Source organism: Martes martes (genome assembly GCF_963455335.1).
Source record: "Martes martes genome assembly, chromosome: 6".
Lineage (NCBI taxonomy): Eukaryota > Metazoa > Chordata > Mammalia > Carnivora > Mustelidae > Martes > Martes martes.
Genome location: NC_137893.1, coordinates 85,402,500 through 85,417,820, shown reverse-complemented (window position 1 = coordinate 85,417,820; position 15,321 = coordinate 85,402,500). Strand labels below are relative to the sequence as shown.

At 40.0% G+C, this 15,321-nt stretch overlaps 1 protein-coding gene across 2 annotated transcripts in view; it reads right to left on the bottom strand.

The window, feature by feature from the left end:
• DNAH8 (dynein axonemal heavy chain 8) overlaps nucleotides 1-15,321 on the bottom strand; it is a gene marked incomplete at its 3' end in the record, with an annotated part of 317,468 nt that overhangs the window by 30,527 nt on the left and 271,620 nt on the right. The window lies entirely within an intron of this gene.

Genomic DNA, 15,321 nt, shown 5'->3' with positions numbered 1-15,321 from the left:
ATCAAGCTCTGCATCCAGCTTTCTGCTCAGCAGGGAGCCTGCTTCCCTCTCTCTCTGCCTGCCTCTCTGCCTACTTGTGATCTCTGTCTGTCAAATAAATAAAATCTTCAAAGAAAAAGTCTATTTTAAGATGATAGCAAATATATAGATAAGCATTTTCACAGGAAGATTGAGGTTGTGTTTTAGTCCACTGTGTGTACCATGCCTTGGCGGTGGCAACCTGTTGAGAACTGTTTCTCCAATTATTTCAGTCCTCTGGGGACCAGAAATGCATCCTCCCCGACCCTGCTATCAGGCCAAGGCATGCAAGGGACATGCAAGGACCTCTGTGTGAGCCCATGTGTCTTCTGGCTTTAGCAGGGCCACAGGAGCCATTGGGGTTGGGACACTCCCATAGGCTCTAGTAAGACAGAGGGAGAACACAAAACTGGTGCCCACCAGTACCTCCATCCCTAGCAAGAGTCCCAACAAGTTTCTGCCCCTCCAGCAGATACCTTAAGATTAGCAAATGAATCTCCTTCAGAAATGCTCTAAGTGCTTTTCAAGCTGCTGCTTTTGCTCTGAGTCCCAGGGATGAGTGAGTCTGCTCATGAACCCTGTAAAAGCAGGATCTTAATTCCCTACAGCCCTTTGGTATTATCTCTTAGATATAAGCCCCACTGGTTTTCAAAGCCAGACATTTTGGGGGTTTGACTCTCTGTTACAGGTCCCAAGGGTAGAAGTTCCTGATGTGGGTCACAATCCCTTTGCCTCTCAAAGAGAAGTTCTGCATTTATGAGATCCCTCCCAATTATATGTCACTGTGCCAGGGGTGAGGAATTTGGGTGAGATGACATTTCTGCTTCTCCTACCCATCTTGATGTAGTCCTTTTATACTTCACTATGGAGCAGCGGAAGGAACTGTTCCATATGTAGCTGTAGATTTGGTGTGTCTGTGGGAGGAGTTTAGTTCAAGAACTTCCTATGCGGTTAACTTGAACTGCCTCTTCCTGCAAATTCACCATGTTTATTGTATTAATTAATATTCATTCATATTAACCATATGAATTTAAAATCCTCAAACTAGAAATTTATTTTAAGGTGTTTCTAGGAAATTTCAGGTGGCAGCTGGTCGAACCAACACACACCTTTCCTGGAATAATGTGCCTACAACCAGGTCTCAAAGAATCCAACAGTTAACTTCCAAAAGACATGAGTTCACAGTCAAAAGTTAAAAAAAAAAAACCTCAAAAAGAAACAAAGCAAGAGCTCTTATTCTGAGCAAGAGCCAGTAGAAACAGCACAAAGCAGAACCAGACCTGCAAAGATCACAGATAATAAATTTTCAGATGCACATTAAATAGATGTTTTTACTATATCAGGGAATTTTAAAAAAGCATTATTGAAAATATAAGTATGAGACAGGAAAGTCTAAACATGAGTAGCATATGTGAAAAAGAGCCAAATAGAACTTTTGAAAATTTGAAAAAATATCAAAATTGAAAAACTGCATTAGTTTTTTATTGCTGCTATAACAAATTATCACAAAATAACTGTCTTGGGGTGCCTGAGTGACTCAGTCAGTTAAGCCTGACTCTTGATTTCAGTTCAGCTCATGATGTCAGGGTCACAGGACAAGGAGTCTGCTTGAGATTCTTTCTCTCCCTCTCCTTCTGCCCCTCCTCCTACTTGTGCCCTCTCTCTAAATAAATAAAATCTTTTAAAAAAGTAAGTGTCTTAAAACAACATAAATTTATTATCTTACAGTTCTGTAGTTAATAAGTCTGACATAGGTCTCACTGGGCTAAAATAAAAATGTCAGCAAGGCTGAGTTCCTCTCTGTAAGCGATTGGTTAAGATCCATTTCCTTGATCACTTGAGCTGTTGGCAGAATCTACTTTCTTACTGAGAACCCCAATTCCTTGGTAGCTATTCATGACAGTGGCAGGTCAAGTCCTTCTCTCACTTTGAATTTTTTTTTTAAGATTTTATTTATTTGACAGAGAGAGAGAGATCACAAGTAGGCAGAGAGGTAGGCAGAGAGAGAGGAGGAAGGAAGCTCTTGCTGAGCAAAGAGCCCGATGTGGGGCTTGATCCCAGGACCCTGAGACCATGACCCGAGCCGAAGGCAGAGGATTTAACCCACTGAGTCACCCAGGTGCCCCTCACTTTGAATTTTTTTCTCCTGCTTGCATTTCATCTCTCTACCTTATACTTCTGCCTCCATATCCCACTGGTTTATGTGATTAAATTGGGCCAATTGATAATCTATGATAACGTTCCCATCCCTAGGTCCTTACCCTTAAGAATATCTGTAAAGTCCTTTGTGTCACAAAAGATAAAATATATACAGGTTTTGGGGATTAGGATGTGCCTATCTTTGGGATTCATTATTCTGCCTACCATAAAAGTTAACAATGAGTCAAACAGCAGATTAGATTTGGCCAAGTAAAGAATTAGGAAACTGGAAAATAGATCTGAAGACATCATGTAAAATGCTGTAGAGGAAAACAAATGGAAAATATGAAAGAGAGGTTAAAAAATATACAGGATAGAGTGATGAGTTCTAACATATATCTCAGGACAGCTTCAGAAAGATAGGAGAGAGAGAATAAAAAAGAAATAAGTGATGAAATAATGACTAGGGGTTGATGAAAGAGTTGAATCCTGCAGTTCAGGAAATTCTGTACCTCCTATGTAGGATGAACAAACCAACCAACAAATAAATAGAAATCCAGAGGGAGACGTATCACAATGAAACTGTAAAACACCAAAAACAAAGCAAGTATTTTAAAAGCAACCAGAGAGAAAGACAGATTATCTAGAAAGAAATGACAAGAAGACTGATGGCCAATCCTCAATAGTAGTGATGGAAGCCAGAAAAAAATGGAAAAGTGTGTTGCATATGTTAGGATAAAATAACTACAAACCAAGAATTGTATACCAAGCAAAATTATCTTTCAATAATGAAGGCAAGGCAAAAGATTTAAATAGATATTTCACAAAAAAGCTATATTAATGGCCAATAAACACATGAAAAGATGCTCATCATTTATAGAAAAAATGCAAATTAAAATTGCAACTGAGATGCCACTTCACACCTACAAGAATGATTAGAATAAAAAACAGACAGTAACAAGCATTGGAAAGAGTATGGAGAAAAACCCAACCCTCATACATTTTTGGAGGGTACTGTAAAGTGGTACAGCCAGTTTGGAAAACAATCTGGCAATTTCTTAAAATGTTAAGAATGATCATATGATTCAATAACTATATTTCTAGTTATCTATTCAAGAGAAATGAAAAGCCATATCTACACAAAGTCTTGTACGTGAATGTTCATAGCAGCAAAACCCAGAAACCACCCAAATGTTCATCAATTTCTAAATGGATAAACAAAATGTGGTACATTCATATATTGGAATATTGTTTGGCAATAAAAACAATGAAGTACTGGTACACTTTACAACATGAGTGAGCTTCTAAAACATTATACTAAGTAAAAGAATCCATCCACAGAAGACCAGCTGGTATATGATTTTAGATATAGGAAATGTCCAGAAAGGCAAATCTATAGAGAAAGCAAATTATCAGTTGCGTGAGGCTGGGGGTGATAATGGAAATTGATTACAAATGGATAATTCTTTTGAGGGGTGATGGAAATATTTTAAAATTAGATGGTGGTGATAGTCACAAGTCTATAAACAGTAAAAATCATTGAATTGACCACTTAAAATGAATGAATTTATGGTTTATGATAGACAAATTATAAGTCAATAAAACTTAAAAAAATTTTTTTATTTAAATTCAATTAGTTAACATATAGTATATTATTAGTTTCAGGGGAATTTTTTTTTTTTTACTTTTTACTTTTTATTTATTTATTTAATTAATTATGTTCAGTTAGCCACTGTATGTATGTTAGTACATCATTACTTTTTGATGTATTGTTCAATGATTCATTAGTTGAGTATAACACCCAGGGCTCATCACAACATGTGCCCTCCTTAGTACCCATCACCCTGTCACCCCCTCCCCTCTGAAACCCTCAGTTTGTTTCCCAGGGTCCACAGTCTCTCACAGTTCGTCTCCCTCTCTGATTTCTCTCAGGGGTAAAATTTAATGATTCATCTGTTGGATATATCACTCAGTGCTCATTACATCATGTGCCCTCCTTGATCTCCATCACCCAAGTACCCTATCCCCCCAACCACCTCCCCTCCAGCAACCCTCAGTTTGTTTCCTATAGTTAAGAGTCTCTTATGGTTTGCCTCCCTCTCTGTTTTCATCTTATTTTTCCTTCCCCACCCCTCTGATGCTCTGTTTTGTTTCTTAAACCATATGGTATTTGTCTTTTTCTGAATGACTTACTTTGCTTAGCAGAATACCCTCTAGTTCCATCCACATCATTGCAAATAGCAAGATTTCATTCTATTTGATGGCTGAGTAATATTCCATTGTGTATGTGGGTGTGTGTATATATGTGTGTGTGTGTGTGTGTAACATACACACACACACGCACACACACACACATCTTCCTAATCTATTTATCTATTGACGGACATGTACGTTCTTTCCATATTTGGCTACTATGGACATTGCTGCTATAAACAATGGGGTGCACGTGCTCCTTTGTATTACTATTTTTGTATCCTTTGGGTAAATACTCATAGTGTGATTGCTGGGTAGGAGGGTAGTTCTATTTTTAACTTTTTTTTTCCTTTTTTAAAAAATGTAATTTTATTTTTTCAATGTCCTAAGATCCGTTTTTAACTTTTGAGAAGTTTGCCTGTCTTTGACTTATTGCTGAATATGAGGTTTTTAAATTCTGTTTTCACTTCTGTGCTAGTTTAGAAGTTATATACTATTTCTATTTTTTTACTCTTTATCCTAGAAATTTTAACATCCATTTTTAATTAAGTATAAAATGAACATTTTTACCCTCCTCTCAATCAAAGACTCTTAGGTAACTTTAACTACAGTCACTTCCCTCCTGGCATTTCAGCATTTTAATTCTATCTTTGTTTTTTAATAAGCTCACAATTAAAATTATTGTTCTATGCTATAATACTTATTAAATTTACCCATCCTTTTCTATACCTCAAACCTTCCACCACAATAATTATCCTTTCTGAAGACTATCCTTTAGAATTCCCTTCATTGAAAAGACAAGGAAGATGGAGCAAAATGTGGATATGGTGATGCAAAAAGAGCAACATTTTATATTTTACACACATGTTATAAATACTCTCATATTTAACATTTAACAAATCAGTTTTTTAAAGTAGCAAGTGTCCAAAGATGTACATACAAGACTGTTTATAATGATAGCTGTAGTAATAAATCCTAGTAAAGCTCTCTAAATATGTATACAGCCAGTAAAAATGTGATGTGGCTCTGTATGCATTGGTAAGGTGAAGTTACTGAATTGAGATTATTGAATGAAATAGCATGGTACATTCTGTTTTATGACTGAGTAATACTCCATTGTATATATATGCCACATCTTCTTTATCCTTTCATCAATCATGGTCCGTTAAGTTGCTTCTACATCTTAGACATTGTAAATAATGCTGCAATTAACATTGCAATTAACAAGCATAACAATGTAAATTGCAGCATTATTCACCCATAAAAAAGAATGAGATATTGTCATTTGCAACAACATGGATGGACCTGGAGGGCATTATGCTAAGCCAAGTAAGTTGGACAGAGAAAGAAAAATACCATATTTCACTTATATGTGGAATATAAAAAGCAAACCAAGTGAAAAAACAAAAAAAGCAGAAATAGACCCATAAAACAGACAACAAACTAGTGGTTGTCAGATCAGAGGGAGGTGGGAGGATGGGCAAATTGGGTGAAGAATGGGAGGTACAAGCTTCCAGTTGTGGGATAAATAAGTCACAGGAATGAAAGGTATAGCATGTGAATATCGTCAATAGAATTTTATAGTGTTGTATGAGGACAAATCATAGCTACAGTACGCATGGCATAATGTATAGAGTTGTCAAATCACTATGTTGTACTTCTGAAACGAATATAACATTGTGTCTCAACTATATATACTTCAATAAAAAAATAGCATGTTACAAAAATCTTACCATGGTACAATCTAATTTTTTGTTGTAAATATTGTGCATATAAGCATAAAAAAAATCTAGAATGGTATTTTGAGAGTGAGATTTTTGTATGATGAGTATTTGCGGTAACAACTTTCTGCTTTCTGTTTTCTGTGTTGTTTGTTTTTCTCAATGAGAAAGTATGATTTTTTATAATGAAGAGGATTAAGGCAATTTTCTTTTGAAAAATAAAGAAAAAATAAGCCCCCAGATACAAAGCCCACCAAGGACTCAACAAAGACCCATCAGTGACAAATGTTTGAGATCCACTGAAACACATCTTACAAATCCCAAGTAATCTTTGTGCCCCACCAGAAAGGCCCCCTTCTGCCTTCCCTCACAGTGTACAGAAAGAATTACACCTTTCTCTTCTCATCTCTAGCTGCGAATTGTGCAGATTATCTCACTAACTAACAAAATCCTAAGGAGCTACAGCTAAAATTATCCAGGCTTCTTTATGAAAAAGCCACATTTTGTGTCCACAACAGGGAATTCTATTCAGCTAGTCTTTCATTCATATAGGGAATCAGCTGAAAAATGTTGGAGATTATCTGTCTTCAGCATTTTCGTTTGGTTAGCAGGTAGATTACTACATCTGGACCCAAACCCAAATATACCCAAAGAACTGGATCCTTTCCAAAAGTCATGGCTAAGGTAAATGTATCTGCCACTATGCTCTAATAAGCTGGACTTTCATTGGATACAGTGATGATGAGGGTCAAACCCAGGAAATGTTTGTAACCCAACCAGAGTTGGGGTATCGACTCATTATCTTTAAACATATAAGTTTCATAATAAGGGCCAATAAGGTAAAAGCTGATTTTTAATAAAATTAAATGAAAAATTGATTTTGTATGGGGCGCCTTAGTGACTCAGTCACTAAGCAGCCGACTTCTGATTTTGGATCAGGTCATGATCTCAGGGTAGTGGGATCGACTCCACACCCAGCATGGAGTCTGCTTATCCCTCTCCCTGTGCTCCCCCCTCCCAACTCTCTGTCTCTCTCTCTCTCAAATGAATAAATAAGGTCTTTTTAAAAAAATAAAATTGAGGGACGCCTGGGTGGCTCAGTTGGTTAAGCCACTGCCTTCGGCTCAGGTCGTGATCCTGGGTTCCTGGGATCGAGTCCCGCATCGGGCTCCTTGCTCGGCGGGGAGCCTGCTTCTCTCACTGCCTCTGCCTGCCTCTCTGCCTGCTTGTGTGTACTCTCTCTCTCTCTGGCAAATAAATAAAATAGTAAAAAAAGAAAAGAAAATTGGATTTGCATAATTTTATAGAGAATTTTAAATTTAGTTTTCATTATTTTTTGGTGAGAAACCTCTACTCAGATGTTGGGGTTTTAGAATATCCCCAAATACATTTATGTAAAAAGTTGAAAGATGAACACATCAAGCACACACAAAATTGAGCATATACACAGGTAATAGAATAGTCTAGTAAAATGGGACAAAAGGCATTTGCAACTCATTCCTGAATTTTGAAGTATGGTGCTATCTCAGTTTTTAAAAGTCATCTAAATTCCAAGGAAGATACAGATAACTCCAAGGGGAAACCCTAGGAAAACAGCTGATGTGACAATAAAATGAAGTCATCAAAAGTCAAGGATCCATATGTTATTATATACAATTCTCACACAGATACATTTCTGTGATGTATATTACTCCATGATCTCATGCTAGCATTAGATACAGTAATGGCAGTCAATGAGGGCAGAGTGCTACATTAAAGATGTAGGTGTCACTGTCACGGTCATCCTACCAAGGGCTGAGAACCACCAGGCAAGGCTGGGTTGCATGAAACCTCCAACTTTATCCTAATCTCCACATATTCACATTTCCGCTGACTTCTAGGCTCTCTGCTTCTTAAACCAAACAACCCCAACACTCAACTCACTGCTTTCATTCTCCCTTTGCCCCATCTGTCCCATCTCCTTGAACATCAATGTCTTCACCCAGCTGCTGACCTACTAAGGTCAGAGATAGTCTCCTCCTCGCACACAGCACACACTAACATCTTCATGCCCCTCCCCCTGGACTGTTCCTTCATGTATGTGCCCTAATCTATGCCTTTTCTTTTCAATGTGCCAAATTATTTTATTCTTAATTTTTTTCAATTGTATATATTTAAGGTGTACAACTCGGTGACTCATGTATACTCATGTATACTCATGTATACTCATGTATACAACATGTATACACACTTACTGCTTCCTCTCTTCCTCTTTCCTTGCACTGTCCTTCTTGTCCCCAGTACTGCAGTCCCTTCCTCCCTGCCCCTTCTCTTACCTGAGAACTGCTGCACATCCACTAAGGCACACAGCTCAGAGGTGGCCCCTCTCACTAGCTTACTTTAATTCCTAAATTGGAATTTATTGCTTCTTCGTCTTTGTTCTCATAGCAGTGTGTGTGTGTGTGTGTGTGTGTGTGTGTGTGTGTGCACATGCTCTATATAAGCCTGATTTTAAAGTCTGTCATACCGTATTACATAACTATTTGTCATCCATTTATTTTCCCTAGTACATGATGATCTCCAAGGGCAAGGATTGTGTCTTACTAATCTCTGTATCCTGAGTTGGCTAGAAAGTAAGTTCTCAATGTTTGTTGAATTCAGGCCAATTGGCTTGAATTTTATTAACCCTCAAATATAAAGGAGAGCAATTCTCCAATATTTAAAGGGCATGAAAATTTAATTTTTTCTTTTCATGCTAAATGTATATAGTACATTGCCATTATCACTATTTACCTGGTTCTGGCACCTTTCCCCACACAAAGGGAAACATATATGTAAATTTATGTGCTCCTCAAAACACAGGAGGATCAGAAAGACATCATTTGAGGGTAAAGAAACCCTGCTTTTATTATGATATTTAAGCACAGATCCTTAAAGTTTAAAGAAAAGAAAACCACCGTAAGTTTCCATTCATACAAAGAAAATCAGAGTTCATTCTTCCTACCTGTACTAACTACAAATAAAAAAGGGTAAAGACCCCAAATCTGGGACTCTCAGGAGTTCTCGGCTTGCCACCAGCTCCTTGCCTCTCTGGAAACCTGCTCTGCACCAGGGGCTGAGTGCCAAAAGTGCACACTGCTGCAGGCATGACCATTCTGCTGTTGGCCGGAGTGAGCTGTATTCACCACTGCTCCAGGAAGGGGTCAATGGACATGCTAGTCCTGCTAGGTCTCACCTAGGAAATCATCTTCTTGGTGGTGATTTTATTTTTTTATGAGGTGATCTGAAAAGAATCCTCCAGACATGGACGTGGGGAAGAAGCTTTCTGAAAAGCTGACCCATTTTGTCTAAGACCTGCACAAGCTCTCCAGATCACCTCTCTGCCACACATTTTATTAGGTGCAGAATGCCAGGGCTATCTAGCTCACATTTCTTTATCTACCATGCGATTTTATGTTTGTGGAGATAGGAAAGGCAGAACCCTGGTTAGCTAGCTATAATGGAGAACCATGAATATCTCTATATGCCTCAAAAGCCTTTTTGGCTTTCAGGAACACAGTCTCTATAAATGCTCTGAGATGAAGAACAAGAACTATAATACTCCATGAGCTTTGGTCCTAAGTTACCTCTAGAAGAAAAATCTCTCTTTGGAGTAAATATGGGAAGAAGCGCATGTTGGTAATGTAGTGTGGTGGTTTGGGGCTGCTTGCCCAGGTCGCCTCTGTTGGGTAGCAGAGTCAAGGTCATGCGTAATAAAAATGCAAGACAAATGAAAAACAGGACTGTCTATAAATAAACAATTAACCATCTAATGAGATCCTGGTGCATGATCACACCCAAATCAGCTTAGATTTATATACATCTTTGCACATGAGATAAGGACGAGAATACATTTTTAATAAAAACCTGAAACTCCAATCTCAGCTAATACTAAAAGGAATATAATTAAATTCATCCTGCATAGAAATGAATATAAAAGTTGTAATAGAACATTTGATAAATTTCAGAAGGTAGAAAAATATGCATAATGGTTAATGAGAAAAAGAGTGAAGATAAATAACTGTTTTTGACATTGAGATAGTTGCATTTCCAGAGTCCTTGGTACCTTATAAATCTAGATAATAAAATGTGAATAAACTATGCATTTTTATGGTGTCTGTCGCCAAACTATCTAAGCTCTTCGGAGAGATTTTACTTGTTTTAAAACATTTATTCAGCTGTATATCCCACCTTCACCCCCTTTCTAGGGATTGTGCCTTCTTAAGGAAGACAAACACTCATGATCCCCTTTCACAAATCTCTCCCTCCTCTCAAATTTATGAATGCTAACTTCAGAGGGCAGATTCTAGAAGCAGGGGCGTAGAGTTCTCCACCATGGCCCAATTACAGCCCAAGAACCTATCTGGAAGAGTGCTATTGAACAGGGTGCACGTCAGATAAATTAATAAGGATTCTTCTAGCTGGGGACATCCGCACAGATTTCTCACTGTTATCTTAGAGAGTCTGCCCCTTCTCATGGCTTCAAGTGTTATCTCTGTACAAATACATTGAAACTTCTCACCTGGGCTCCAATCCATGTTTCTCTCCCCACTCAGAAACATCCTTCTGTCTCTCCCAATTCAACACACCCAAACTGGACTCTGCAACTCCCCTTCAAATGCACTTCTGTTCCAAACTCCCCATCATCCCAGCTTCCAGACCAGAAATGTCAGGGGAAGCTTTGATTCCTTCTTTTCATCTCACACAACTTGGAGAGTCATTTCTTGCTGGAATGGGAAGGGCGTTGTTGGGAGAGGACCAGGGGTAGGTTTTAGCTGAGAAATTTCATCTGCAATTGCTTACTGCCTCCTGGTGGCTGGTGGGGGAACAGCGAGGGGTTGGAACCGCTCTCCAGGAAGGCGGGCTCGAATGCCTAGGATTCCAGTTTTCAGAAATACCAGAGTCAAGGGGAGAAAATGACGAAACGCAGAGCTGCACAACAGAGCCTACTGCCTGAACAAGAACCAAAAAATGGACCAATGTCCCCAGGAAGAAGAGAGCAGGAGTGGGCGGGGAAGACCCAAGGACAGACCAGGTGGGAAGTTAAGCATGAAGAGAGATCAGAGGAGAAGGGTCACGGGTCCTACAGGCTACCTAGTTGTCTAGCAGACTGGAGGCAGAGTTCTAGCAACTTTCTACTTGATCTTACACGGTGCGATGAGAGATTGCAAGATCCTGACACTCTATTTTGGGAAAAGATAGCTGTGGCATCTAAAGCATGCCAGCCAGCGATGGCATAGAAGCCTTTGGACAGAGCAGTAAAGAGAGCTACCAAAAGACACAGAAGGCTCACTGTGCTCTCGACCCCGCAGGCAGAAGCAATAAGTGGATGAAAACTACATAAGGTTCTCAGCCATTGCTCTAAACTTACTAAATCCCACCAGTCTCCTTTGGGACATGTCCTACAGTTTTCGCTCTACCCTCTCCATCCCCTCATCATCCCTGATCTTGGGCCTGCATCAGTCCACATCTGGATTCATCCATAGGGTCTCCAAGATGGTCTTAGTTCAAACAGCCCCCAAGTGTAAGGAAATGTACTCAATTTCACTCAAAATAAGAGAAAACAAATTCAAACTGTGCTGAGATACCATTTCTCAGTTGTCTTATTGGTGAAAATTCAAAAGCTTCACCAATACTCTGCTGATGAGGCTGTGAAGGAAGGGCCCCATCCCATTGTTGAGAACGCAAAGCAGCACAGCCCTGTGGAAGGGGACCTGGCAATGTTCACTAATTCCTGATCTAGCAACCCCTACCCACAGTCATTTACCCTGAAAATACATCTCCAACAACATGAGAATCCATAACCATGAGAGTAATTGAGGAATTATTTGGGATAGCAAAATTCTGGAAACATCCTAAATGCCTACCCATAGGAGAACAGATGATAAACTATGATACAAATTAACAATGGAGGCACATGCCACTGTAAAAAAAATTGTGAGAAAGACACGGTAACATATGGAGTGATTACGGGATACATTTTTTAAAGATTTTGTTTACTGATTTATCTTTTAGAGAGAGAGGGTGAGCACGCAAGCAGGGAGAGGAGCAGGGGGGGAAGGAAAGAGAGAATCTTAGGCAGGCTCCACAGCAAGGAATCCAACTCAGGCCTCAATCTCACAACTCTGAGATCGTGATCTGAGCCAAAATCAAGAGTCAGACACTTAACCGACTGAGCCACCAAGATGTTACACAGGATACATTTTTAACTGAAAAAGACAAGACATAAAATTATATATATGTAAGTTATGGCAACTTTATGTAAGAAAAAGAAAGGTAATAAGACTATATATGTATTTATGTTTCAGCAAAAAGAAACAGGGAAGGGGCACCTGGGTGGCTCAGTCAGTTGAGCATCTGACTCTTGGTTTCAGCTCAAGTCATGATCTCAGTGTCGTGGGGTTGAGCCCTGCATCGGGCCCTGAGCTCTGGAGTCTGCTTGAAGATTCTTTCTCTCCTTCTACCCACCTCCACTCCCGACTCATGTGCATGCCCTCTCTCTGTAAATTTTTAAAATTTTTTTTAAAAAAACAGGGAAGGCAACCCAGAAACTAATGCGTTTGGTTGTCCATAATGGAAGAGGAAAGTGGGCTGGAAGGGTGTGAGAATACTCCGTTATACAGTCAGGATTTCCAAGCCATGTCCACATTTCATGTATTTAAGACAATCAACAAAGATGGACAAAAACTAAATGTAGTAAGAATATAAATAAATAAATGCACCTATCTATCAATTGATAGCATAACCACACAGAAAAAACAATCTGAGTGATTTTTGAATAAAGCACTCTGTACAACCTCAGTGGGATGTAGTCTAGGGACAAAAAGAACTGCAAAGAAATCTTGACCTCCACTTAATACATTTGTGGTTGGTAGTGGTATCGGTGGAGTGATTTAGAACAAATGAGTCAATATTGAACTTACTGGGAACCAGAACTCTTACCATGGGAGAAAGGAGATATCGATATTAGAATGAGGGATGACAAAGAAGAGACATGAGGTATACCTTTGCAATTGGAGTTATTAGTATTAGCTCATGACATGTTACAGACTACTTATTTCCTAGTTCTATCCATTGAGAGGGACTATAATCCTACATACACACACAAAGAGAAACAGATACAGTTCCATATGGACATAACTGTAGATCTATAAATACACAAAGAATAAATATAGAAAGAGAAAAAGCAAAATGGTACAAAATGTTAACAATTGATGACTCTGGGTGAAGGGTATATGGTGTTCACTGTACTTTTCTGAGGCTTTATAATAGTTCAAAATAAAGAGTCAAGGGAAAAAAACAGTTTGTCTCAACACTGCCTGCCATCTAGGTTACATTTTAGTTGTACTTCTCTGGGCCTTTGCTAGTTCTGGCTTGTCTTTCTTGAGGGCTGATGACCAAAACTGCTAGGGTCCTATGGGTAAGTCAGGATGAGATGAGTTCAACCCTGCTTTCACACTCCCCAGCCAAATCCTATGGTGCTCAACAGCATCCAGTTCTCTAGGAACTGGCTGTCATGTCTCCTTGGGCTCCTGCCAAGGAGGAAATCAAAGTTCAGTGTCCTCATATGTGAGTTGCTTCAAGCACTGATGTATAAGTGCCTTAAAACATTGGCCGTTTTCCTACCCACCCACATGAACTCATGAGCTGTTTCTATAGACTATTCCCATTCGTCAGATTCTCCGTAACCCAGAAGAACTTAGCGTGGCTGGCACGTCTGTCAAGTAGTCCCTGAGCATCAGGCCCTGTGTAGCAATGGAGATAGAGCAGCAGGAAAAGCAGATCTAAGTTTCAGACATGAAGGTGCTTATGATTAGTGATGGTAGATGGATGATAGCAAATAAGCGAATACAGAATATACCAATTGGAGATACAATCTAAAGAAAAGAGCAGGCAAAGAGGATGGAGTCTGGGGTGAGGGCTGGGGAGTGGTCGGTAATTTTCAAACAGGGCAGCGAGGAAAGACATCATTGAAAAGGTAGAGTTTAAGTAAAGACCAGAAAAGGTGGAAAGGTGAGCCACAATGATATCTGGGGGGAAGGGATGTTCCAGAAGGAGCAAGTATCCCATGGGGGGAGCCATCTGGCCTGAGTAACAGGAAGCTAGTGGGAGCTGGAGCTGGACAGTGAGGGAGGGCAAGGGCAGAGGAGACCAGGCCGAGAGGTGGGGGCAGATGGTCTTAGTGGGCCTTGAAGTTCACCTAGAGGTCACTGTCGGCCTTTGACCTTGACTTGGAGTGAGACAGGAGATTTAGGAGGCTTCTGAACAGAGGAGTGACATGGTCTGCCTCAGATTTTTGAAGTTTCAGCTAAAGCAAAACTATTTCTCTGTGTTCTTTCTTTCAGATAATGTTTGAGTTGATTCCAAATGGATCCCTGAGCAACCTTTTTTCTTCACCTCTTTCCTGTTTTCAGCTAACTTATGAGGGCCTCTTCAAATAACCACCAGAGCCATCACGATTCCATCATGAGGCCTGAAACAAGTGTTAGCCCTTCGTGGTTCTTCTGGGTCCTGCCCACGTCTTTGAAGATGATCTCTGAGCACAGGAGAGATCAGAGGATTTGGACAATTTAGCATCAGTATGGGTAACAAAGAGGCCAGGTAGCCAAGCCTCACGTGACGGGTGAAGGGCATGTATATTCAGGGGTAGAGAGACAAGTTCGCTGGGACTCCATGGAGGCTGCGCAAGGCCAGAGAAGAAGAAGGTGAGAAGTGTCCTTGCCACTTTTCAGAGTTGTTAAAATTGCAGCAGCTGGTGAGTGACTAGGAGAAAGGCACACCCCATTCCTTCTCAATGGGTTGTCACAGCTTAAAATCTGCCAGAGGCATCTTGGTCTCTTCCATCCCCCCAAACCACTCTCCTAGACACGAACTCCATGGTCTTTCTTCAATGGGCCAGAGGCAATGACTATCTGCAGGAGAATCTCAGTTGGGGCTTCTTGGTGCCCTCTCTGTGGAACCAGATAGACTTGTTTCCAGGATCCTTCTTTCAAAGGATGGCTCCAAGAAGGGACTTGGGATTTGGATGCATTTCTTGTCTCTTTGCTCATCATCTCTTACCTCAGTGACCAGAGCAGGGGCGTCACGTTGAGCTGAAACCCACAGCCTTTCCTCCATGCTCTGTGCCCACCATGCGTGTTAGTGACAGAAGGAAGCAAATGAACAAATAAAGGCACATTTGTCACAAGAGAGAGGATCGAGGAGGAGCACAATTCCTCATCCCCTCTCTCTA